Below are 25,466 nucleotides of genomic sequence, written 5' to 3' on the forward strand. Positions count from 1 at the left end.
GTGCCAGTGAGCTGCTCTCTTGTTCATCCACTTCACATTGTCCACCATTCACCCATTTTAAATAACACTCCAAGAAAACAACGACAACGCACACAGTGTAATTACACAGTGATTGACATTTGAATATTGCAATGCACAATGACTTGATAATTACTTTTTGAGTGTTTGTACTAAGCTCTTAGTGGCAGCACCACAATGTGACCTTACAAATAAAACAGTTTTATATCCTGTTTTGGTGGATATTGCCTGGTCATTTGAATAATCTTTGGCTGTGTGTGTGTGTGTGTGTGTGTGTTTGTGTGTGTGTGTGTGTGAGTGTACTTATTTAAATGCATTTATGGTCTTTGGCTGAATCCAGAACCTTCTTCAGGGCAAGAATAGATTCTAAGATATGGAGGAACAGGTTCATTCGTTCATCCACAGGGCCATGTCTGAGGTCAAGCAAAGCCTGTGAATGAGCTTGTTTATCCTTTAAACACTGTGCGTTGCTACCCCCCTTAATTTACTGTTCGCGGTCAAATTTGACCGTACAGCTCTTATTTGTAGGAGTGCGTGTATGGAGATGTCTTAAGGGGCTATCACATTGTACACGGTATTCGCTGCGCTCGCCGCTAGGTTGCTCTTGGTTGAAGTAACGTCTCAAAGATTTTTGTTGTGCTTGCCGCTGGGCTCAGCGCAAAATACCAATGACTTACAGCATGCCGCGGTACAACCTGATTGAACTTTGACCGCGGCACGCGCAAGGGCGGCAAAGTGGCAAAACTTTAACATAAATTAAAAATGTACACTATAAAAATAGTAATAATAATATTTTTTATGTATATAATTTCAAGATTTGTTGCCTCAATGGATGTTGGTATGGTAGTCAGGGCACATACTCAACCATAGCGCTGGCATTTTGTAAAACTTCATGAAGCACACTCATGCACTTCATACAAACAGGTGCCCCTCTTCCAACCTTCTATCCACTGTTAATCACAGACACAGAGTGCCTCACTAATGCATCGCCTTTTCATGGGGGCCCTCATACAGGGGTCAACCTGACCTAAGGGTGTCAGGATCTGGCCCGGACCGTTGGGTTTTGCCACCCTGGTGGCCATTTTGTGTATTGTCCTGTGTTTGTTTTTGCCTGTTCCCCATGTGCTTTGTGTTACCTGCCTGTCACCTGTCTTTGTCTCCGCCCCATCTCCTTATACTCCTGCACAACCCTGACAAAGGGTCCCTCATACAGCTCTTACTTTAAGCACACTTCCATTAGCAGCAAGCCCTTTCACTTCTGGCATTATGTAGCGACAGGAGAAAGCAGTCACCCCACAGGGCCTCAAACCCCAGTACAAAACCTGCACTCTGATTGCATTTTATTTGTAGAGCACTTTATCATGTACTCAAAGCACTGTGACTGAACATTGTAGGATAAAGAAGGGAGGCAGGCAGGATTAAAAGTAAAAAGAAAGTAGAATGAAATAATAAATTAGGAGGCACACATAAAGTGTACAAGCAGTTGCAAGTGTGGAAAGAAACAGACATATGCCAGCATAATTAAAAAGTAAAGTATTACATATATAACTCTGTTTCTAACAAATGCAGACAATACATTTGCCAGTTTACTTAAAAGTATAGGCAATATATTTGCTCACATGGTTCCTATAATTATGACCGCCGCTAGCGAAGCTAGCAAAGCGGTCATATAGGGATTGTCAAAGTTTTTTTTTTTTGTTTTTTTTTCCCCCCCCATCATCTACTTCCTGAATTTTTGGTCAACGATACCCGGGACACCGAACCACCGGGGCACATGAAATTAGGTGGGTATGTAGCCCCACTAGACTTTTACGGAAAATTTTTGTTTGGTCCCCGGCCACTCCCCCACCGCGCTGGGCCCCCCGAAACCCAAAAAATGCAGTTTTTCCTAAATAACTACCTGAACCGTGGCACCGAGGATGAAGACATTTTTATGGTATGTTGGTCTCAAGGCCCCACATCAACCTAGCCCAGTCAACTCATTTGTGATTTGCAACCCCCCCCCCCCCCCGGTAAAAAATGAAAATGCAATATCATTCTGCTTTAATCGCCCCTCTCTTCAGTTAAGATGTTCAGAACTGCACCAAATTTTATGTGTATGATTAACCTGACATTCTCTGGGGGTATGCCAAGTTTCGTAGAATTTCATCCATGGGGGGGTCTAAAAAAATTAAGTTATGTGTACATTTAGTGACTGTACACTCATTGGCCTGTAGATGGTGGTGCACACATATACACACAGGTACGCACATACCATCAGTATCGGCAATTACAACGGCCGATACATAATTACAAATTCAGTAGGATTAAAGGAAAACCAAATATTCATCATAATAATTTGGCTGCATTTCCAGTATTGGCGTCACGTATACGTATAGTCGTTTGTCCACCAGATGGCGAATCGTTGCAGTGAGACGTAATTTTGTTGGAAGTTAATCTAAAGTGGGTTGGAAATACACTACGCTTCCTACAAGGACAAGACTGTAGTTTACCGCTGAGAACGTCTAATATGGGTAGGATGATTTCTGCATGACATGTAATTCTCATTTCTTCTTGAAGCCGAAATAAATCTGCGAATGTTTATCGGACATGCTTGGTTTTTACTGCAGGTAGGCTACGTTAATCTTAAATTATATCAATAGCCTAGAGTAGGTAAAACTAGATGTACCGCATAGCGGTACAAAATATGACCGCTGCTCAGTCCTGTACATCCGTTCCGCGAAAATAAATCACACTTCAATTTGTCTCCATATTTTACTCCATCCCCCACTCTTGAAACTTTTGTGTATGCTTGTTTGGCATGCCTGAGTGTGTGTGTGCGGCTGCACAGAAAGTAGCCTACTGGTGCTGAAAAGGTGAATAGATTGTAGAATAGCCAAAGAAGATGTAGCATTGTTATAAAACCTTTAAAATCTCTAAACAATCACAAGTAGGGCAGTTCATCACAGTTCATCCATTGCAACTGGATTGATGAAAGGTCACTTACACCTGTAGGCTACATTGTATTTGGGAAAAGCAAAAGGTATCAGCATAATGTTATTTATTCATTTATTTATTTATTTATTTTTTTTTTTTTATGTATTTTTAAACAAAAACATCTCTGTCAGTTCCATGCCGTTTTCAACAGCTATCAAAAACAAAGGTCATTTTTGGATGGATGGATTTTTTGTGAATGTTTCTTCTTCTACATAAGATTTTAGTCATCTTTAGTTCATGTAATACTTTATTGTCAATGCACAAATTAAGTAACAGTAGTCTGAAACGTTATTGTTAATGCACAAATTAAGTAACAGTAGCCTAGTCTGAAACGAAATGCTGTTTTACATCTAACCAGTGGTGCAAATAACTGACATGTCCAAATGGGCCTTGATGAAATGCGTCGCTAGACTGTTCATACACATTTTAACGGGCCAAAGTTGAAGAGCTTTTGTCCGTTATTGTTAGTGCAAATATAGGCTGATTCATGTTCCCTTGCATTGTGTAACTGAGGTCCATGGCTAGTCTGGCTTTCATCAGACCAAGCTCAATCTTTTAAGAAATCAAAAAATAAATAGCGGGCAGATCAGGCTGGGTTCACCCAGCCTAGTCCATAGGCACCCGATATTGTTTAATTTTCCGATTGAGATATACACGCTCTGGCTATTCTAAATGCAAAAATGCATCAGGGAGTTATGACAAAACGGTAACTAACAAACTAGATCCTAATAGAAAGCTGTTAGCTTCCCTAAGCTACAGGTAGGATTATAAGGTAGGCCTATTTACAACATAAATTGTCAATAGGCTATGCTGGCGACACAAATAAAATCTCCTTTGGAAACCAATGGCTTACGCCTTACAGTATCAAGCGGACTTAAACTGTCATATCGTGGCGAAAAGTTGTAATAACATTCACGCAGCTCCATGAGTCAAGGAAAGCGCGAATGAAGTAGCCACTTCTAAATGGGACCCACTACACAGTAGCTTAAGGTGTTTTGCTAAAGCAGCCATAATGAAATGAAGGTGTCATTGTTTGGATACTTCACACACACGTGCTTTTTAATTTCACAGACTACAACTACCAAGCTGTAATCAAAGCACATCGATTCCCCTCTCACACCCTGCACGCACTGAAAACAAAATAAACAGGCGTCTCAGTCTCACGCATGTATAGGCAAAACTGTATCAGACCGGTGTAACGTTGGTAAATCTTCCATTGCACAGAATGATTTTGTAGCACGTGCAATAAATGACAGTCGAAAGATACAAACAGTGCTGCTATACATTTGCTTGGTATAACCGCATTTATAGTTTTCTACAAATGCAATAAATCAAATGCCTCCATCACTCAACCAACGCTAACGGTAACATTACCTAGGTCCTTATTGATATTACAAGATTAACGTACCTGCAGTAAAAACCAAGCATGTCCGATAAACATCCTCAGATTTTTTTCGGCTTCAAGAAGAAATGGGAATTACACTTCATGTGAACATCGTCCTATCCTTATTAGATGTTCGCTGTGGTAAATTACAGTCCTTGTATGAAGCGTCCATTGTTTTTTCCAACCCACTTTTAACTTTCAACAAAATTACGTCTCACTGCAATGATGCGCCATCTAGTGGACAAACGACTACTTCTCGCCAATACTGAAAATGCAGCCATGATGATGATGATGATGAATATTTATTTTGGCTTTCTTTTAATCCTACTGAATTTGTAATTATGTATCGGCCGTTCTAATACCGATAGTATGTGGGTGCCTGTGTGTGTGCATGTGTATATGTGTGCACCGCCATTTACAGGCCAATGAGTGTACAGTCACTAAATGTACACATAACCTAATTTTTTTAGACCCCCCCATGGATGAAATTCTACGAAACTTGGCATACCCCCGGAGAATGCCAGATCAATCATACACATAAAATTTGGTGCAGTTCTGAACATCTTAACTGAAGATAGGGGCGATTAAAGCAGAATAATATTGCATTTTCATTTTTTACCGGGGGGTGGGGGTGCAAATCACAAATGAGTGATTATGAGCCAGGTTGATGTGGGCCCTTGAGACCAACATACCATAAAAGATTCTTCATCCTCAGTGCCACGGTTCAGGTAGTTATTTAGGAAAAACTTTTTTTTTTTTTGCGGTTCAGGGGGCCCAGAACGGGGGGTTGGTGGTGGTCCCCGGGGACGAAATGAAATTTTTCCGTAAAAGTCTAGTGGGGCTACATACCCACCAAATTTCATGTACCCCGGTGGTTCGGTGTCCCGGGTATCAATGACCAAAAATTCAGGGAGTAGATGACGGGAAAAATTCTTGAATTGTGTGCATGTGTGCGTGTACAAATTTATGTTTATGTGTGTGGGTGTGTGTGTGTGTGTATGTGCGTGCTTGTGTGTTTGCCTGCGTATGTGTGTTTGTGCATGTGCATGCATGCGTACATATGTCTACTGTGTGAGTATGTGTCATACGTATGATTACTGTAAATGTATGTGTGTGCGTGTGTATCTGTTTATGCACATGTGTGCACATGGAATGGGTTAACATGACCCCTGGAGGCAAACATACGGAAAAAATTGGTCATCCTAGGCCATACAGTTCTCAAGCTATTCACAGAGAACTGTGTCTGCCCTACCCTCCTTTCGGGGGTCCAGTCCAGCGGGGGGGGGGGGGGGGGGGGCTACAGATCAAAACGAAGAATGACGGTTCCATGCTATCCATGTGGGGGTACATGCCCACCAAGTTTTGTGTACACCGGTCTTTCAGTGTCCCGGGAATCCTTGTTGGTGTACGTCACTAAATGTACACATAAATTATTTTATTGTAAGGCCCCCCATGAACGAAAGTACACAAAACTTGGCATGCATTCGGAGGGTGTCATAATGATCCTACACTTTTAATTTCGTGCAGTTTTGACCTTGTCAGCCAGAGATATTGTGATGAAAACACCTAATTTTTTGCTTTTTAATTTTTAACTAGGTGGCGCTATACATGAAATAAGTGGTAATGGGATGGGTTGACATGCCCCCTTAAGACCAACATACATAAAAAAGGTGGACCTCCTAGGCCCTACGGTTCTCGAGATATTCACAGAATACCGGCCAACTACAGGCCAGTTGGTGTATAGTATAGCATCTGAGTCAACGTTCATTCCCAAACACCCATATAGGCTACTTCAATCCTCTATTTTCAAAGGTGATTCAAGTAAGGAAGAGCATGGCTCAAAGTAAAGTAACTAGGACTGAAACTACATCAATTCGTCAAAGTGAATAATTTGTGGGGGGGCGCCAGTGCGTGGATATCTCAATTGCAAAATTAAACAATATTCCTATCGGGCGCCTACAATGGACTAGGCTGGGTGAACTCAGCCTGATCTGCCGGCGATTCCTTTTCGATTTCTTAAAAGATTTAGCTTGACTAGCCAGACTAACCATGGACCTAGTTGCAAAAAGCAAGGGAACATGAATCAGCATATTATTTGAACAAACAATAACGGACAGTAGCTCTTCAACTTGGCCCGTTAAAATGTGTATGAACAGTCTAGCAACGCATTTCATGAAGGCCCTTTAGGACATGTCAGTTATTTGCACCACTGGGTAAAACGGCATTTTGTTTTAGACTACTGGTATTTAATTTGTGCATTGACAATAAAGCTGAATATCATATGAACTAGATGACTAAACTTATGCATATGTAGAAGAAGAAACATTCACAAAAATCCATGACATGACCTCTCTTCTTGATAGCTGTTGAAAACTGCATGGAACTGACGGGGATTGTTTTGTTTAATAATAAATAAATAAATACATTATGCTACCTTCTGCTTTTCCTAAATACAATGTAGCCTACAGGTGTACCTTTCATCAGTCCAGTTGCAATGGATGGACTGTGATGAACTGCCCTACTTGTGATTGTTTAGATATTTTAAAGGTTTTATAACAATGCTACAATTTTTTTGGCAAGTGCTACAAATATATTCACCTTTGCAGCGCCAGTAGGCTACTTTGTGTGCGGCCCGCAAACACACATTCCAAACAAGCATACACAAAAGTTTCAAGAGTGGGGGATGGAGTAGAAGATGGAGACAAATTCATTTATATGATTTATTTTCGCGGAATGGATGTACAGGACTGAGCGGCGGTCATATTTTGTACCGATATGCGGTACATCTAGTTTACACAAGATTGATTTGTTTGGCAGGTGTGGTTCACATTGGGAGAGAAGCAGCCTACATTAGTTCAAGAAAACACTGGGCTCCCATAATTTACTCTAAGCTTTCTTGTGGAAAGTATGATTCTTGTGTAGAATGGGCACACAAGCACAGGAAAGTAGTAGGAGTGCGTGTACGGAGATGTCTTAAGCTGCGCTCGCCGCTAGGTTGCTCTTGGTTGAGGTAACGTCCCAAAGATTTTTGTTGTGCTTGCCGCTGGTCTCAGCGCAAAATACCAATGTCTTACATGTACAGCGCGCCGCGGTACAACCTAATTGAACTTGACCGCGGCACGCGCAAGGGTGGCAAAGCAGCAAAATGCCGCTTGTGCTGCGCTTTGCTGAGCGCAGCGGCTGACCAGTTTTTGCGCGCGCAAAATAATGCATTTCATAGCGCATATCGCGTGTAATGTGACTGGCCCTTTTCATCTCCTTGATGAAAATTATACTCTTTCGTATTCATTTCCTATGGCGGTCATTTTTGACCGTAAACAAAAAAAGTGTGACCAAGTTGAATAAATCACTCAAAATTCAAAGAAATTAGTCACAATAAATTCCATGTGTTCAAATGCCTTTTGTGAAGGATATCATAAGGTCTTGAGGCAATTTGATGAAAAATGCCATATTTATGGTACAGGGAATGTGTAAATCGGTAATTTTTGATCAGAACAGTGTTAGAAGGTTAAAGAGCATCCTCTGAGGAAGTGAGCACACTGAAGACACAAGGCCAGGCAGCAGCAGGAGCCTGGGAGATGGCCATTAAAATATTGTCCAAATGTATTCATTTTCTCCACTACAGTCAGCATTGCACACTCGCTATTATGTACACAACTGATGCATTCATGCATCTCCTTACCCATAGAATTAAACCAGATTAGGTCATTTGCGAGTCATTTCACTGTTTTGTTCACTGTTAAGTGATGGATATTCAAGAGCCATTTTGTGGCTGCAAAGTTCAAGAGATATAATACATTCCTTTGAATGAACATGATGAAAGGAAACTATAAAGTCGCTCCAATGTTTGTAAAACATATAGAATTGTTTTCTCCTATTTGGCAGCAGTGCAAAAGGTGCTATGGAGTGTAAGGAGTCCACACAAACGACATGAAGTGGCTGCATGACATGAGACTGCTGGTCTTTCAGTTCTGTTCAGCGCAGTGTGTTGTGTGGGTGTGGAAGTTATTTTGCCGTGGCTTCCACAAAGGCACGGGAGCAGGCATGTCAGGGCAGGGCTGAGGGGCCGAGGGCTGAGCCGCGTGGAGAGGATCTGGAGAGGAACAGACTGACATTTTGCCTCATCCTCTTCTTAGGAAGATGAAAGCTGTGTGTGTGTGTGTGTGTGTGTGTGTGTGAGAGAGAGAATGGACACAGTCTGCCAGGGCTCCATGATGCAAAGCTTGCAACAATGACATCACTTAGGCGGGAAGTCGATTACCTGCACCCACCAGCGCTCTGGAGCACAAGAGGCTTTGAACTCTGGACCTTCCCAAAGAAAGACAGGAAAAAGAACATGCACACATGGTCTCCACCACACCCCAAGAAAACTCATTAAATCTACCGGGCTAACATTTGATGTTGTTTTTAAGTAGACAAGGTTTATACTGTAAAATACTACCCAACCTGACACAATGTTTGGAATGTCAGAACAAGATCACTCCAAGGTCAATTGACCCTGATAAACTATGAACTATCACCCAGTTTGTTAAGTGGTAAACAAATGGTCACCAGGGTTCTAAATTAACACCCATTAACCCGCCAAATGCGGGTTAAAATTCATTTTGGCGGGTGTTAATAAAAACTTACTAGCCAGTTTGGCCGGTGATGCATGAGGCATTACATGCATGATACATAAGGCTCTGTTCTCGGTCATATGTCCCCCTGGCAGTACTTCCTACATTTTTCATGACCACTGTGTCGTAATGCTACGTGATGACGTTTCATACGCTCATTAGCTGCGCGCAGTTTGCAGTGAAACCAGCGCGAGAGACCCTGGAAACGAACGGAGCGTCTACCAGAAAACACAAGGAATTAGAAGAACGAACGGAGCCAGAGCAGGGAGCATAGACTGAAAGAGGGAGTAAAAGTACAAAACACATGTACATAACACAAATACAGAACGTGTTACGAAATATTAAAGGGACATCAGGCAAGCCTGATGCTTTTTCTCTATGAAATTTCCCCTAGCGTCTGCCTACTGGGGATGCAGGATGTAAACTGATCCTGCTTCTCGCGACTTCTGAGACTTTGTGAGACTGAAGGTCGGCGGGTACAATACACTGAACTTGCAAGTGGGATATTCTTCCTACAGGCAGTAGGGGCGGGCGAGAGACTCTTCATTCGCCCTGTAATGAGTCATTTAACCATATACCGACTTACGAAGATGATTAATTCACACGAAAACATTGCCTGGTGTCCCTTTAAGGTGCAACTATAACAACTACAACATAACAAGTTCTATCACAACTATAACATAACATGTAGCATTGCTACTACCCTGTTAAGTACAGTAGTAAATGGAGATTGGAGTTAGCATGGTGGTTAGGTTCAAACTGAATGTAAAGTCAGAATTCCCCTCTACATGGTACATATGGTGCAAGGTACAAGACTGTCATAATTCACCTAATAATAATCACACTTCATTTAGAGCGCCTAAAACATCATGTGTTACCAGGACATACATACATATATTTTGAAACTGGAATTGCGTTCATGTGACTGAGTATGCTTCAGTAAATGTAACATGTTTACAATAATTAAAGATGTTGTAAAAATATGTGTTTGGGGCTGATTTGGGCATATGGGACTGTCCATTACTGTTTGTAGCTGAATACTATACAGCCCAAATCAGATCCACTTTTGAGCTGTGTTCAAATCTACACAGAAACCGAGCTTGTGGTTAATTAAACATCTGGAGAATCTCTATCTCTCTCTCTCTCTCTCACACACAGATTAACACATTCAGTATATTCTATTCTGCTTCCTTTATAAATACCCTTCTGTTATGCTATTTAGACTCCTGTGTAGCCTGCAGAGAGAGATGTTCATTTAAAATTTATGCGGGGCGCAGGGCTGATGCTAAACCCACTGGAACCCATCCAAGGCCAAGCTCAACTGAGGGAGGATCCAGCTGCTGAGGAGGAGAACGCACAAGTGTGTGTGTGTGTGTGTGTGTGTGTGTGTGTGTGTATATAAAATGCTTGAGACTTATTTTCTGCAGTTTCATTCTTTCATCAATAGGGCCAGGTGAATCACACACTAGAATTCTACTTCCAGTACAGAAAGGCGCACTGGGAGAACGGATAGGCGGGGAGAGCAGAGAAAAGTTCATGGACAACACACACACACACACACAGACACACACACACATACATACACACACACACACACACACACACATAAACACACGCACACACACAAAACACAGATAACATTCACACTCACAAAACACAGATAACATTCACACTCACAAATTTCTACCAGTTTGTTGACTGCCCTACAAGGAAAAACAGGATAATAGACCTCGTGTATGCAAACATGAGGGATGCATACAGTGCAAACCCCCTTCCCCCACTGGGAAAGTCAGACCACAACCTCATTCATCTCCAGCCAATGTACAAGCCCAAAGTACAGAAGCTACCAGTTGCCACACGCACCTTCAGAAAGTGGACACCTGAAGCGGATAAGGCTCTGAGAGACTGCTTCGAGTGCACTGACTGGAGTGTGTTACAGAATGGAGAGGACTTAGAGGAAGTCACACAGTGCACAACTGACTACCTGAACTTCTGTATGGACATTGTTGTTCCCACCAGAACTGTACGCTGCTTTCCCAATAACAAGCCTTGGATAACAAGCAATGTCAAGACCCTTCTTAATAGGAAAAAGGTGTCGTACAGAAAGGGAGACATGGCTGAGGCGCGTGCAAGGGGAACTCAAAGTCAAGCTGAAGGAGGCTAAGGAGGACTACAAAAAGAAAGGTGGAACAGAAGTTGCAGGAAAACAACATGAATGAGGCATTGGACGGCATGAAGATTATCACTGGCCTGAAGAAGAGCAGCAGCTCTGTGGAGCTTCTACAACAGGTTTGACTGCCCTGCTCCAGCTCCAATGGCAGTGGTCTGTCCACCACCCCCGGCTGACTCAGACACTGCTCTTGTTTACGTGCTTGCCCTACCCCCACCTCCCAGCCTCCCAGTCTCTCCAGCTCTGCATCCCGGTGACACCCAACGACCAAAGCCACCATCACCCCACGCTCTGCCCCCGCCTGACGCCTCCTTGCCTGTCCCTGTGGAGGCGTCCACGACTCTGGCAGCCTTGACAGGGACATCAAGGAGGTGGTCATCCCCCAGCCCCCACCCCCACACCCCCTCATTACCAGTGCAACACTCACCTCCACCATCACAGGCTATCGTACCCCCACCATCACTGGATATCGCACCCCACATGGCACCCCACATGGCGATCACGAACAATGTGGTGACAACGACCTCAGTCAACAGCCATCAGACACACAGATCCCAGATGCTCCCCTCCCCTTACACCCCCCATCATCACAGCAAATCAAGTGATAGCTAAACTAAAGAAACTTCACACAAATAAGGCAGCGGGGCCTGGCAGACTGTGTCCAAGGCTACTCAAGGCCTGTGCTGCTGAACTGGGGGAGCCACTGAAGCACATCTTCAATTTGAGTCTACGCCTTGGACAAGTTCCAACACTGTGGAAGACATCATGTCTCACCCCTGTCCTTAAAAAGCCACACCCTAGTGAGCTTAATGACTACAGACCTGTCGACAATGGAGCGACTGGTCTTAGGTATGCTCAGACCCCAGGTACGCCATGCACTAGACCTGTTACAGTTTGCATACCAGGAGAAAGTGGGCGTGGACGATGCCATCACTTATCTTCTACACAGGACACATTCTCACCTAGACAAGGGGAAAAGTGCTGTGAGAATCATGTTCTTTGATTTCTCAAGTGCTTTTAACACCATCCAAACCCTCAGACTGGGAGACAAGCTCTTGCAGATGGGTGTGGATGCTCACCTGGTAACCTGGATTACAGATTACCTGACCGAGCGACCACAGTTCGTCAGACTGAAGAACTGTCTCTCTGACACTGTGATCAGCAGCACCGGAGCGCCACAGGGAACTGTGCTCTCTCCAGTCCTGTTCACCCTGTACACATCTGACTTCTGCTACAACACCGAGTCATGCCACATGCAGAAGTTTTCTGACGATACTGCAATTGTGGGGTGTATCAGGAAAGGGCAGGAGGAGTACAGGAGCCTGGTTGAGGACTTTGTGCAATGGTGCAAACTCAATAATCTTGAACTCAACACTTCAAAGACCAAGGGGATGGTGGTGGATTTCCGCCGGTCTAAGCCCACTCTGCTACCAGTCTCCATTGATGGGGTCAATGTTGAGGTGGTAAGCAAGTATCTGGGTCTCCACCTGGACAATAAACTGGACTGGTCAGCCAACACTGACACACTCTACAAGAAAGGGCAGAGCGGGCTGTACTTTCTGAGGAGGCTGCGGTCCTTCAATGTGTGCAGCAAGCTCCTCAGGATGTTCTACCAGTCTGTTTTTGCCAGCGTCCTCTTCTATGCAGTGGTATGTTGGGGAGGAAGCACAAGAAAGAAGGATGCAGGGCGACTTGACAGGCTGGTAAGGAAAGCTGGCTCTGTAGTGGGAGCTGAACTGGAGTGCATCACTTCAATATCTGACAAAAGGACCCTGAACAAACTGATCAATATCTTGGACAATGAGTGTCATCCACTCCACAGCACTATTGTTAAGCAGAAGAGCCTGATCAGCTGGAGACTTCACTCACTGCCTTGCACAACAGACAGACTGAGGAAGTAATTCGTCCCCAGGGCCATTGAACTGTTCAATGCTTCACTTAAGGGAAGAGGAGAAATAGACTTCTCCGCATAGTCTGTCTGCCTCTTCACCCCCTGCATGTTTTGAACTGTCTGTCCACTAGCCACTTTACCACTGTCTTCTGCCTCACTGTTTGCGTGCTATATTAGCACATATGCATAAACCCTCCCTCCATGCCACACCCGAACTGTGGCCACACTTATACCTTTCTTAATATATTATATAGATATATAGACTGTATTTTAGTACAGTATATTTAGTATATTCTTAATCTTCTACTGTCCTTATTGCTTAGTTGTGTTTTTTTTTATATTATATACTTTGAATTACTTTTTCTGCTGTTAGTGAATGTGTGTGTGTGTTGTCTGTATGCTACTGAGACCTTGAATTTCCCCTGGGGATCAATAAAGTATCTATCTATTTATCATTCTCTCTCTCTCTCTTTCTCTCTCTCTCTCTCTCTGTCTGTCTCTCTGTTTACTTTTTCCATAGTTTCTGATTAGCCAAATAGCTGACTGCTCTGCCCTTTATTACTTCTAGTGACACTTCATAGGTTTCTACTGCCTCTTTCTCTCTCTCTCTCTCTCGCTCTCTCTCTCAACCTCTCATTTCACTTGTTTTCTCCCCCTCCAAACAGATAGCCCTGACATTTGTCAGCAGTCTCGTCCTCTCCCCATCTTCACGGCCTCTCAGGCAAAACACAGGGTGTGGAGACGAGAGCAGAAAAAAAAAGAACAAAAAGGAACGTGCAAAAAATGGAATAAAAGAAGAGAAGAGAAAAGGGGGAAAAGAGAGATGACTGGAGTGAAGTGGCTGTGAGTTGTGTAGCTGTTTTCATCCTCTTCGGCTCACACGAGAGCTTTTGCCTCCATCACACACACACACACACACACGCACATGCACGCACGCACGCACACACACACACACACACACACACACACACAAGCACTCTCTCTCTCTGTCTCTCTCACACCCACATACTCTCTCTCACTCTCTCTCAAACACACAAACAGACACACACACACACACACACACACACACACACACACACACACACGAGCCCCTGTCTGAATCACTGCGTCCCCCCAAGACAAGGGCCCTTTGATGTGCACCACCCCTCTTCATGTCCAGCCCTGACTCGCCTCTTAGTCAGAACTAGCGCACAGATTACGCTCAACACAAAGGAGCTGGGGAGCGGGCAAGAGGAAGTCGAGAGGAAACGAAAGGAAAAGGCAGAAGTGGGGATGGGAGGGGGAGAGAGGGAGTGACAAGAAGGGCTTTTGGTGTTCCCTTTTCATCCTCTTTCCCTCTTTCTTTTTGTCTCTTTTTATATTTTTTTCTCTCTCAGTGGAAGTGTTTCTTCTCCCCCATCTCTCTCTCTCCTCCATCAGACCCATCCCTCATGCCGACACCTGAGAGGTTTGATCAGTGGCTGCAGAGCCACCTTCAGCAGGGAAATGGGCTCCCAGGCAAATGGGGGGGGACTGCTTTTCCATCACCCCCCCCCATCTCTCCATCTCTCTCTCTTTCTCCCTCTCTCTCTTTGCCTCTCACGGTTTCACATGCATTCACATGCATTCACATTACCATACAATGTCATACACACACAAACTCAGACACAGTATTGTGAGAGGCACACTGAAAATGCAACTCTGTAGAGAAAGCCGAGCCGGCAATACCTCCATCTAAGTCCATTAATTGCCTAATCTCCATTATACCACTGCTTGGTTGAATTTCCCATTGCCATGCAGAACTGGTAACAGTAGTTTGTCCTGCAAGTTGAGAAATGAGTTGATAAGTGGCGGAAAGAAGTAGTCCTACAAACAAGACAGTTTTAGCGATTAAAACGTTTAAATTATTACAGCAAATGAACACAACGCAAGTGGCAACAGTGGTATAAGCGGGATAATGGACGACATGGCGTACGGTTCATAGAAAGAAATGCACGTTCAAGGTGGTAAAGTGCATTTCTTTCTGTGAACCGAATGCCGTAGAGTCCATTATCTGTTACGTGTGTCCTGCATACTGGTTGTACAACCGCCCCAGCCTGCTCTCCTCTCTGTGAAGTTTGATGTCCCCGGTGCTCAGGTGTGCAGCGGTGCAGCATATGGCATCGCTCACCTGTGGGATCGGGGTGTGTGTGTGTGTGGGGGGGGGGGGGGGGGGTGGTTTGGGGCTGTGCCATAGCATAACATTTCAAGGCAGCTGGGGGCTGGTGGAGACGTTCTCTCAGGCACGCATCCATATTTGATGATGAGAGTGTGCTCATAACAAATTATTATGCGCACACTTTTTTCCAGTGTTTCATCATTGTTAACGCATTTGAATTTTTCATCAATAGTGGCAGTAAATATAGCTGCTGCAGTAGCACACAGCAGTAATAGTGATGGTGGTGGTAGTTAGTGATAATAGCACCAACTTTCATTCCATGAACTACACTGATGATCATTGCTTGTTGTCTTTCAACTTGAATAATTCTTGACTTCCCTTCAAATTGCTTGAAACAAAAGGTGTGTGTGTGTGTGTGCGTGTGTGTGTGTGTGTGTGTGTGTGTGTGTATACTGTATGCGGTGTTCCTTCCAGTGCCTCTAACACTGTCTGTGTTGTGCTGATTTTTACACCCCCTGTGCATCCTTAGTTGTGCTGATGCAGTCCATGCCTGTGTGTGAGCTTTGTCACATTCAACAAAAAAAGACAAAAATAACAACAGCAGCAGTTGTTTGAGCTCCATGTGCAACTTCAATTATCACCTCCTCAACATATCCCTGACAATGTTGGTGACAGCTTCACTGTAAAAAAATAGTTTCCCTTTTAGTTATGTTAACTTGTAATATTTAACCAAGTAGACTTTAATTTAATACTGTTGTTCAGATAACTTATATATTTGGGTTTTAGTGTTGAACACCAATGACACAATTGGTAGGGGAGAGCCGGGATGATTGAAACACGGGACGAATGAAACAATCCAGTTTTCTCCGAGTGTAATGATGATAGACCGACGTCCTTCAGTCAAAACATAGAGCATGTTAACCTCCTTCTATCAGCCAAATATCTTCCTGCTATGTCATTTTATCACGGAGTTACTGGTGATAAACGAGTTTTGATGCGCAAAAGTAAACTTCATTAGCGGTTACATTTTTTCGATTATCAATGAGTGTTTTTCATTTAAAGGTTTGACTTAATGCTTATTCAGTAGACCATTTAGTGTTCTCCACAATCCCACACTGTAACAAGATTCTGTGATTTTCACAGCATCACTGCTGTTTTTGAGAAAAATGTGTACTGTATTTGTGAATACAGTATGTTGCTGTGGTTTCGCTATGAATTATAGTCAAAAATGGTCAAACTACAGTAATACAAATTTGCTGCGAATCATAACACAGTAATACATTTGACTCCTCCCTCACTTGTCAGCTTTTTGAAAATTTTGAAAAAACATGGCGGAAAATCAGTTGGGGTTTTCTGTTTTCTTTTTGTACATAAATACAAAGTTAAGCTCCCAGATAGCAAGGTGACATTGATATTATGTTGATTTTCCATCCAAATCATCATTTTGAAAAGATATTGTCTGTCCGGCGGGAGATCATTTTTGAGCAACAGTTCAGTCAGAGTCAGACCAACGGTGTTCAGCACTCTGTCAAGTTCGCAACTCCACCTTAATGGTAAGCAAGCATTTATTTATGTAACGTTAATGTTTCATTGTGAAATTGTACTACATTAAATTCGGGCATGTGTACAGTCTATGTACGTTGTACTGTCTAACTTACAAACTCATCCATGCTTGTTGGATCAACTAAGTAAGTAACGTTAGGCTAGCTATCATAGTTGCTGTTGCTGTGACGGTGGCATTAACGTTAATGTTTTATTAGTCCATGAGCCACAGGGGGTCGTCACTACCACTTGGGGGGGGGCAAATTCTCACTATATTTTTCTGAAAGCTACATATCTCTGGAGTATAAAATGGTATGATAGCAAGTTGGATCTTGTAGCTTTGTGGCTGTATAGGCCTTCAAAGTTGACCTCTGATTTGAAAAAAAAGGAAATTCCGCCTATTGGCTTTTTTTGTTAAAACACTCATAAGAGCCCAGATCTTATTATTACTGATGCATATGTGGTGTTTGATGTTGGCATACATATTTTGACTCATTAGGCGATTTTGCTCTTCATTTTGGTTGATAAAATTCAAGATTTATGTGCAAAAAAGCTAATTCAGTTTTCAGAGCAACATGTTATGGCAATACCTGAATGCAGACCTTATTGATCATTACTATTCTACCTTCCTTACTTTCAATTGCGAGTTGAAATTAATGTTAAATGATGACATACATAGGACTGCAGTACAAATGTTTTTTTTTTTAAATTGTAGCTGAAACAAGTACAAAGGATCTTTAATCTATTCATTGAATTCATCATCGTCAGAACAGGAGCACAGAGGATGCCATCTCTATGGCACTTCACTCTTCCCTGTCCCACCTTGACAATAGCAACACCTACAGTATGTAAAAATGCTGTTCATTGACTTCAGCTCAGCGTTCAACACCATCATCCCCTCCAAACTGATCACCAAACTCAGTGAACTGAGTAACTGGATTCTGGACTACTTGTATTTTATTCATTGTGTCTACACTTGAGATAAATAAGTTTGTGGATCGGAGGTGTTGTTACGGAGGTGGATCGCACCTCCGTAACAACATCAGCTGATAAAAACGTGTCACACTACTCCACCGTGTGACCTTCTGATGAAGACGGAAGTATATGTCGAAACATGTCAAGGTAAAGAAAAAACATCTACCAATATATGTGTATGTGATAAAAAGGAAAAACAAACTTATGGATTCTGTACTTCCTAACCAACAGACCTCAGTCTGTTAGGTTATATAATCGCACCAGTGTACCACAGGGATGTGTGCCGAGCCCTCTCCTCTACTCCCTCTTCACCTACGACTGCACACCTGTACATGGCTCTAACACCATTGTCATGTTTGCAGATGACACTACGGTGATTGGGCTCATCAGCAATAACGATGAGACGGCCTACAGGGAGGAGGTCCAGCACCTAACATCGTGGTGCACTGATAACAACCTGGCTCTCAACACCAAGAAGACCAAAGAGCTCATTGTGGACTTCAGGAAGTCTAAAGCTAGCACACACACACCCATTCTCATCAACAGGACTGAGGTGGAGCATGTTACCAGCTTCAAGTTTCTGGGTGTCCACATCTCTGAGGACCTTTCTTGGACCCTCAACACCTCTACCCTGATCAAAAAGGCTCACCAGCGTCTCTTCTTTCTGAGGTCCATCTGTCTCCTCAGATCCTGGTGAACGTCTACCGCTGCAACATCGAGAGCATCCTCACCAACTGTGTCACAGTTTGGTATGGCAACTGCTTTGCCCACGACCGGAAAGCACTGCAGAGGGTGGTGAAAACTGCCCAACACATCACCGGTTCCTCACTCCCCTCCATCGAGGCCATCCAGGGCAAGCGATGCTTGTGTAAGGCGCGCATCATCAAAGACTGTTCTCACCCCAACCATCACCCCCTGCCCTGCCCCCGCCTCCTTGTCTGTGCCTGTTGAGGTGTCCACGACCATGGCAACCTTGACAGGGACAACAAGGAGGCGGACATCCCCTAGCCCCTTCTGTTACACCTCTGCGCTGTCCATGTGCAAGGATTTGTCTTACATTCTGCCAGGCAGCGCACGGATCATGAATATGTTACATTAACGTTATGGCAGTCTCATTTGTATTAGGCCTACCTTAGTTCTCAGTAAGTTACAGTTTATTATATTCATATAATTTATATAAAACATTCGCTAGTAGTGCTAGGCCTAGTATGTTACTGTCACAATGTTAGGCTGAAGATGATGTGCTGCTGGTTAACGTTAACGTGGATGTTTAGCTGCTACCAGCTAACTTATGTAACGTTAACTCCTCGTAATCATGTACGGTTTTGTGAGTTTAATAGGCTAACTTTAGCAATATAGATATAAGTTACCTTTAAGTCACATCTGACTATCATTAACCGTTGTTCGGACAAACAGCGCGAATGGCTGTTGCTGCAAGCAAACATCATCAATGAGCTCACCCAGCTGGCTAACGTTAAATATACCTTGCGAAACTGAGTTATGCTAACACCATCTTCAGCCTGGCATTTTGACAGTAAACTCAAAAAACATACAGTATATATATAAATGATTATTCTAAAGTTTCACTTTTAAGTAGCCTTCAGTTTCAGTTGAAAATTGTTATCTAACACTGTTTATCTTTTTTTCTTCTATTTCTGCTAGGTGCTGCTTCACTCTGCTACTGGTGGTGGATCAGGCTGACTGCAACCGTTACGTTAGGATGCAGCACACAAGAATTTCTAAACGGAAAAAAGTGAATAAATGTACTTGCTTTTCAAACTGATAACAAGTTGTCAATGGTTATTTATGCAAGTTTGTGTAGCCTAAACCATACCTAGGTCTAGCCAAATTTATCCTGGCTGTAGATAAAGCAGGATATGAATTTCCCAAAATTACTGTATATAATATTACAGCACTGGTATTACTACTGTCCTTAGTTACAGTATGATCCATAAGTACTGTGATTAAAAATACGGTAGACAATTCAATACTGTATACATTACAGCACTGGTAGTACTACTGTAGTTTGCATTTACAGTATCAGGCATAGGTACTGTGATTTCATATACAGTAGGTGTACTGTAGAGTGAAATACAGCAACTTGCTGGTTATTTGCTGCCAGCAAGTTGCTGTAAATTTTACGTTAAACTTTTTACAGTGCAGACTTTTATATCGCATGCTTGTTTACATGGAAAGCCAAACAAGCTATAGTGACATATGTCTGTGTCGGGACAATTGAAATCGTCCCAACCAGGCTGTAACTCCATGTATTTTAATTAAATGCACAAATAGCTGTGTTTAAGCAATCATTTATGGAGGTAAGACATAGAAAAACAGTTTTAGGAAGATGAAAAAACATTTGGTCCCACCAGGTAGTGGGTTGAGTTTTCTAATGTTATCCTATGGAGACTGACGGCCGGTGGGTCGTTAAGCCTACTTATTTGGATGTGCATTGGCCTAACCCACGTAAAAACCTAGTGAAACGACATTTTCAACAATATAAACATGATATAAATGGGAAAGCTTACCGTTCTAGCTATAAACATGGCAGAATCATCCACAGGGCATGATATTTCAAAAACCGCTTCATACACGCTTCATGATGATGGCAATGAGTTGTTAACAGACATGCACAAAGACGTATAGCCCTGCAACAATCTATCTAAAATAAAACCTTTTGGGAGTACCATTCATGATATGTAGTAAAATTTCGAAGTTGTTGGACGTTTATATGGCTTAAACTGTATGTTTCATTCGTCCCCTTATGTTGTTTCAACTGTCCCGACCAGGAGGGACGAATGAAACATTACGCACGTCCCACTTTTGTTGTAATAATTCCTGAACGGTTTTGTTCAAAGCTGAAAATGCATTTGTATTTGACAGAGGACAGATGTAGGTTACTTGTGACCAAATATTAGCTTTCAGTGTGGTACGATCGCTTTGTAAATTACGTTTAATTAAAAAGTGTTTCAACTGTCCCGGCTCTCCCCTACAACTTATTTTTTCTTGTCATATCCACTAGTTCATAGTTCACCTCCGTTTCACGCTGCGACAACTAACCGCACCTCGAAGTAATTTTTCGTGAGAGTGACCTTTCTTTTGTTTTCAACCAACTCCTGCCACTGGTGGTGACTTCAACCGTCACTTTTCTGTCATGCATCTGACTGCAAGCTGTACAAACTCTGCCGTCATCATATCCAAGGTAAGAACTACAGTACTTTTGTATGCCAATTGAAAACTGGAATTAATTAGGAAAATACTGTTTTTATAGTGTAGCATTAATGTTAACCAAAACCGTTTGTTAACCGTCATGTTAGAATTAGCTAACGTTTGCTAGCTAGTGAGCTAACATCGCTAACGTTAGCTGTTAATGTTAACTTTTCCAATAACTAGCTTTACCATTGTGTGGAATATCTGGAATGGTAGTAATATCATATCCAACAATAAGTCTGTCTGAGATTTCATTATGGATGTAAAGTTTTAGTTTGAATGAAATGGCCAGGGCTGAAATGGTCAAGGCTATCAGGCACGAGTACGTTAGCTAACCTAGCTATAACTTAGCCTGCATGGTCATTAGCAGCCACTATAAATGTAGGATAACGTGAACAGGTTGTTGACCTACCTCAATATGATGCCGACAAGTCAAGGGATCTTTAGTTTGTGAAGGGTAACCTATAGTGTTATATTAAGCCATCCTTACACCAGAAGACTTGACCAGATTTGGGTAAGATTATTGAAAGATTGTGGTCTTTTGAGTAAAGCTTGAATGGGGGGCATTAGTTAAAAAACGCCAATCTTTCTCAAATCTTGTCAAAGTATTCTGATGTATGGGTAGCATTAGGCAAAATGTTCTTCATTTCATAGCCCTTATTTGGTTGTACCTGACTTGTGCCAAGGCATGTGTTCATTTAAGATGCATGTGAGGCAGGGCTCAACACTAACATTATTTTCCAGGAGCACTTGTGCGCCCAAGTTAAAAAATTTAACAGTTAAACATGCCAGTGCTCCAATTGCGAATATTAAGAATGACTGACAACATTTAGGCTACAGGAAACAGGATTTTAAAGATCAGTGCCTACTTTATTTTCAGTCTGTTCTATTTTCCTACATTTTGTTAATATAAAATAATATAATACATTGCCATATTTGCATTTAGCCTGTATATCAAGTATCCTGCCAAATGTAGGCTAATTTATTTATTTGTGAATCCATCTGTAGCTAATCCAAATATGCCCATGGTGACCTATCTGACTACATACTGCCTAATACTACTACTAAAACAGTCCATTTTCTCTTCCACAAAACCCAACAAGCCCACAGAGGACAATATAATATAGTATTAATACAAATATAATAATGGCGATGGATGTGAGGAGTTGGCTGTAAGTTTAGCCTAGGCTATTTATCCTATGTAGCCACAAGTCTCTCCTGCGCTGACTACTTCTCAGTCTCATTCTCTTCTCGTTTTCTGACAGCTGTCAACATTGAGCAACAAAAATAAGGGAGATTTTCCGGGTTACTCACCCAAAATGCAGGGAAATTTCAACATTCGTTTTTCTGTTGCTATCCCTCTGCTGAGATCAAGAATTCGTAGGCCTACTACGAAACTGCTGCACTAATTAAAGGAGGTGTGAAGCTAGGTCTAATGAGACTTTGCTTGAAAGATTGGCGTCAAATCGTGTTCTCTCCCACACTGTTCTGATCACTCTAAGGTCACCTTCAGGCAAGCAAAACGATGCTTTAAAAACATATTTTCGCTGGAAGGGCAGGGGGTACAGGACAACAGTATAGAGACGGCCAAGTCCGATGGGGCTAATGTTATGAAAGTAATAAAATATGGGATATTTTACGGGAAAATATTAAAACAGGAAGACAGCTGGAAAAAAGTTGACAGGTATGTTTCTGACACTGGGTGACTCTAGGGCTCTGCTGTTGTTAGAACGGCCTGTATTGCTGTTGTTAGAACGGCCTGTAGCCTAGGCCTACCATCACGTTAAATTGTCAATTGACAGCTGCATTAAATAGACCCACCTATGCATTTTCTATATCAACAAAATGGCCGCCGCGAACGTTATTATCTGATTATTACGTAGATCGAATATGCCTAATAATTTTGAAGTTTAGCCATGTTTACCATTATGTTGGTGGTAATGTAAATAACGTGTTGAATATATGCCAAACTAAGCATACCGTAATCATGATTTTGTTAAATCTTATTTTCTATTGACAGAAACTGAAACCCTCACAAATAAAGTCACAAATCAAGAATTAACATTGATGGTGATGGTGGCAAGGGTGCCTTCATAAGGTAATTATCATTTTTGTTTGTACACTTGATTGACTTACCAACTTATTTTGTAATGCTTTGATTTATATCTTAATCAACAATAACATAATGTATAGCAATTGCTGTTTTATTTTTTTAGGTGCCATCCAGCAAGTCCCAGCCTGGAGCCAGAGGCTGGCACTGCACGTCAGATGGGGGAGGATCTATGTTAGGCATCAGAAAGGTGGTTTAAGCAAGAAGGCAAGAGCTTCTGCAGACAGTGTTGCAATTAGGTATTATACTTTTGGAAATTGATCTTAATGTCTTAATTTTTAAAAAATGAGGAAAAATCCAGCCTTTAAGGACAACAATTTTCTTTGTGAATGAATAATGTATCGTAAATAAATAAGTGTTCCTTAAAGGTTGGATTTTTCCTCATTTTTTTTTAATTACGACATTAAGATCAGATTATTTTTAAATGTATGTGTATGCTAAGGTTATGTTAACTTATGAGCACAACTGTAATACATATCTCCATTACTTTTAACTGTTGCACCTGACTTCTAGGCTGCTATTGTGGGTTTGCTTTTATTTGTCACACAAGCTGAGTTAATTATATTCATGGACAGGGTCAATTGTAACATATGCTTTCTTTCTCTTTTTACAGACACCTGACTTTTACTGAGTCCCTTTTCTGGTTTGTTTTGGATGAACTAGAGTGGTGGGCACAGAAGTTTTGTCGATGGGTCAAACATTCATACACTCACACTCACTCACACAACCACACTTGTGGATTTGTCAAGCAACAAATCTTTGTATATAATCTGTTGCTCATTGAATATGCTTAATAAATGTTGTCTTCTTGACTTGTACATCATGTTTGCGTATATATTTTTGTATTACAAACCAGTTTGGTTAAAACAATGCATAGCAAAGGGCATTTGTCATGTTCACTTAAGCAAGAGTTAGGAAAACTTAAATTTTCAAGGCAACCAGGTTACTTTTGTGGAAAAGTTAGATCAACTTCATAAAGCTTGTTGTATTAAGTAAAATGTTTGGTCAATACAAATTCAAAATACTAGTCAGTACGACTTCTATGTTGTTAAGTTAATGACGACTTGAGTTGACTAGGTTAGTTGACATGATGCATAATTTAAGTTGCATCCACTAAATAGAATGTTGTGTCAACAATGACTCCTTAGTTGATGGAACAGGTCATATTTGTCAGATCAACTAGCCATCTCAAGATGACACAACTTATTTGCCTCATTTAGTTAACTTATTGTATTATTTTCAATGAACTCAAAATTCCAAGGCAACCAGGTTACACGCGTTGAATTAGTTGAATCAACTTTTCTTTTTTTCAGAAAAGAAATAGAAATTCAGGGAGCCTTCAAAAATAGCGCGGTAACATGTGTTATAAGTCGGAAAGTGATCCCAATAGATGATGGAATATGCAAATGGCCCTAGTCCTCACAAATTCAAGGGGATTGTTACACAATTTTGATTGGGCCAACTCTGAATACAGTTAATCATATGGTATAACATGGGAGCACCACCACACTCTAAAGAACACTTAATTCAATATGGGAGGAAAACTTGCACAGAAAACAACAGTACAAATTATTTACAAAAAAACACTGTCTCGCAATCATATAAACTCTCTGTCTCTCTCTCTCACAGACATAGTAAATGGACTGCATTTATATAGTGCTTTTTTCGACTCCTGCAAGCACCCAAAGCTCTTTACATTGTCATGCCTCACATTCACCCATTCACCCACACACCGATGGCTGAGGCTGCCATGCAAGGAGCCAACCTGCTCATCAGGAACACTGGGGTTAAGTGTCTTGCTCAAGGACACTTCGACAGGGTCAGCAGGAGTTGTGCTCGAACCTTGAGCCTTCCAGTTGCTGGACGACTCTTCTACTGTACCTCCTGAGCCACTACCGCCCCACACACAGGCACACATGCATACACACATACCCGCGCATGTGTGTACACCCTCTGTGCACACACCTACTTTTCCTGAATTGCAGCTACAGTAAATACAGTATCACCCATTGGTGCACTGCAGCCCAATGAGCCAATTCAGCATCCAGAACTTCAATGACTTCTGCCTAGAACACCTCCACATGTAATTAACCGGCTTGCCTGCAAGCACAGCAGCCATCATTTTTTACAAGAAAGAAAGAGAGGGAGAGAAAAAAAGAAAAGAAACAAAAGCATCTGGAGGGCGAACAGGCAGATCCAATTAGCAGAAATATAAATTATGGTGGCGCCAACAACAGATGAATTATTATTATCGAGCGGAGAGAAGCTAGGGTGCAATCCAGAAGGCAAGGTCCCTCAAAATCCCACTAGTAGCCATTAGACTGACGTGTTTGGAGGCCATTGTTGGATGTTGCTATTCAGATGGCATGCGCAATGCTGCTCATTAAATCAAAACTCTATGAGGCTTTGTGTCTTTTTTGTGCTTTATACTTTCCCT

General features: G+C 42.1%; 1 protein-coding gene and 1 long non-coding RNA gene across 2 annotated transcripts in view; one reads left to right on the forward strand and one right to left on the reverse strand.

Moving 5' to 3' along the window:
- Positions 1–25,466, reverse strand: part of clstn2a (calsyntenin 2a) — a 241,428-nt gene that overhangs the window by 127,025 nt on the left and 88,937 nt on the right. The gene's annotated exons all lie outside the window — the stretch shown is intronic.
- Positions 22,914–23,852, forward strand: LOC121714759. Its single transcript, XR_006033419.1, has 3 exons — positions 22,914–23,017; positions 23,136–23,268; positions 23,643–23,852. It is a non-coding gene; the product is annotated as an uncharacterized LOC121714759 (long non-coding RNA).

The sequence above is a fragment of the Alosa sapidissima genome, chromosome 1, assembly GCF_018492685.1.
Source record: "Alosa sapidissima isolate fAloSap1 chromosome 1, fAloSap1.pri, whole genome shotgun sequence".
Lineage (NCBI taxonomy): Eukaryota > Metazoa > Chordata > Actinopteri > Clupeiformes > Clupeidae > Alosa > Alosa sapidissima.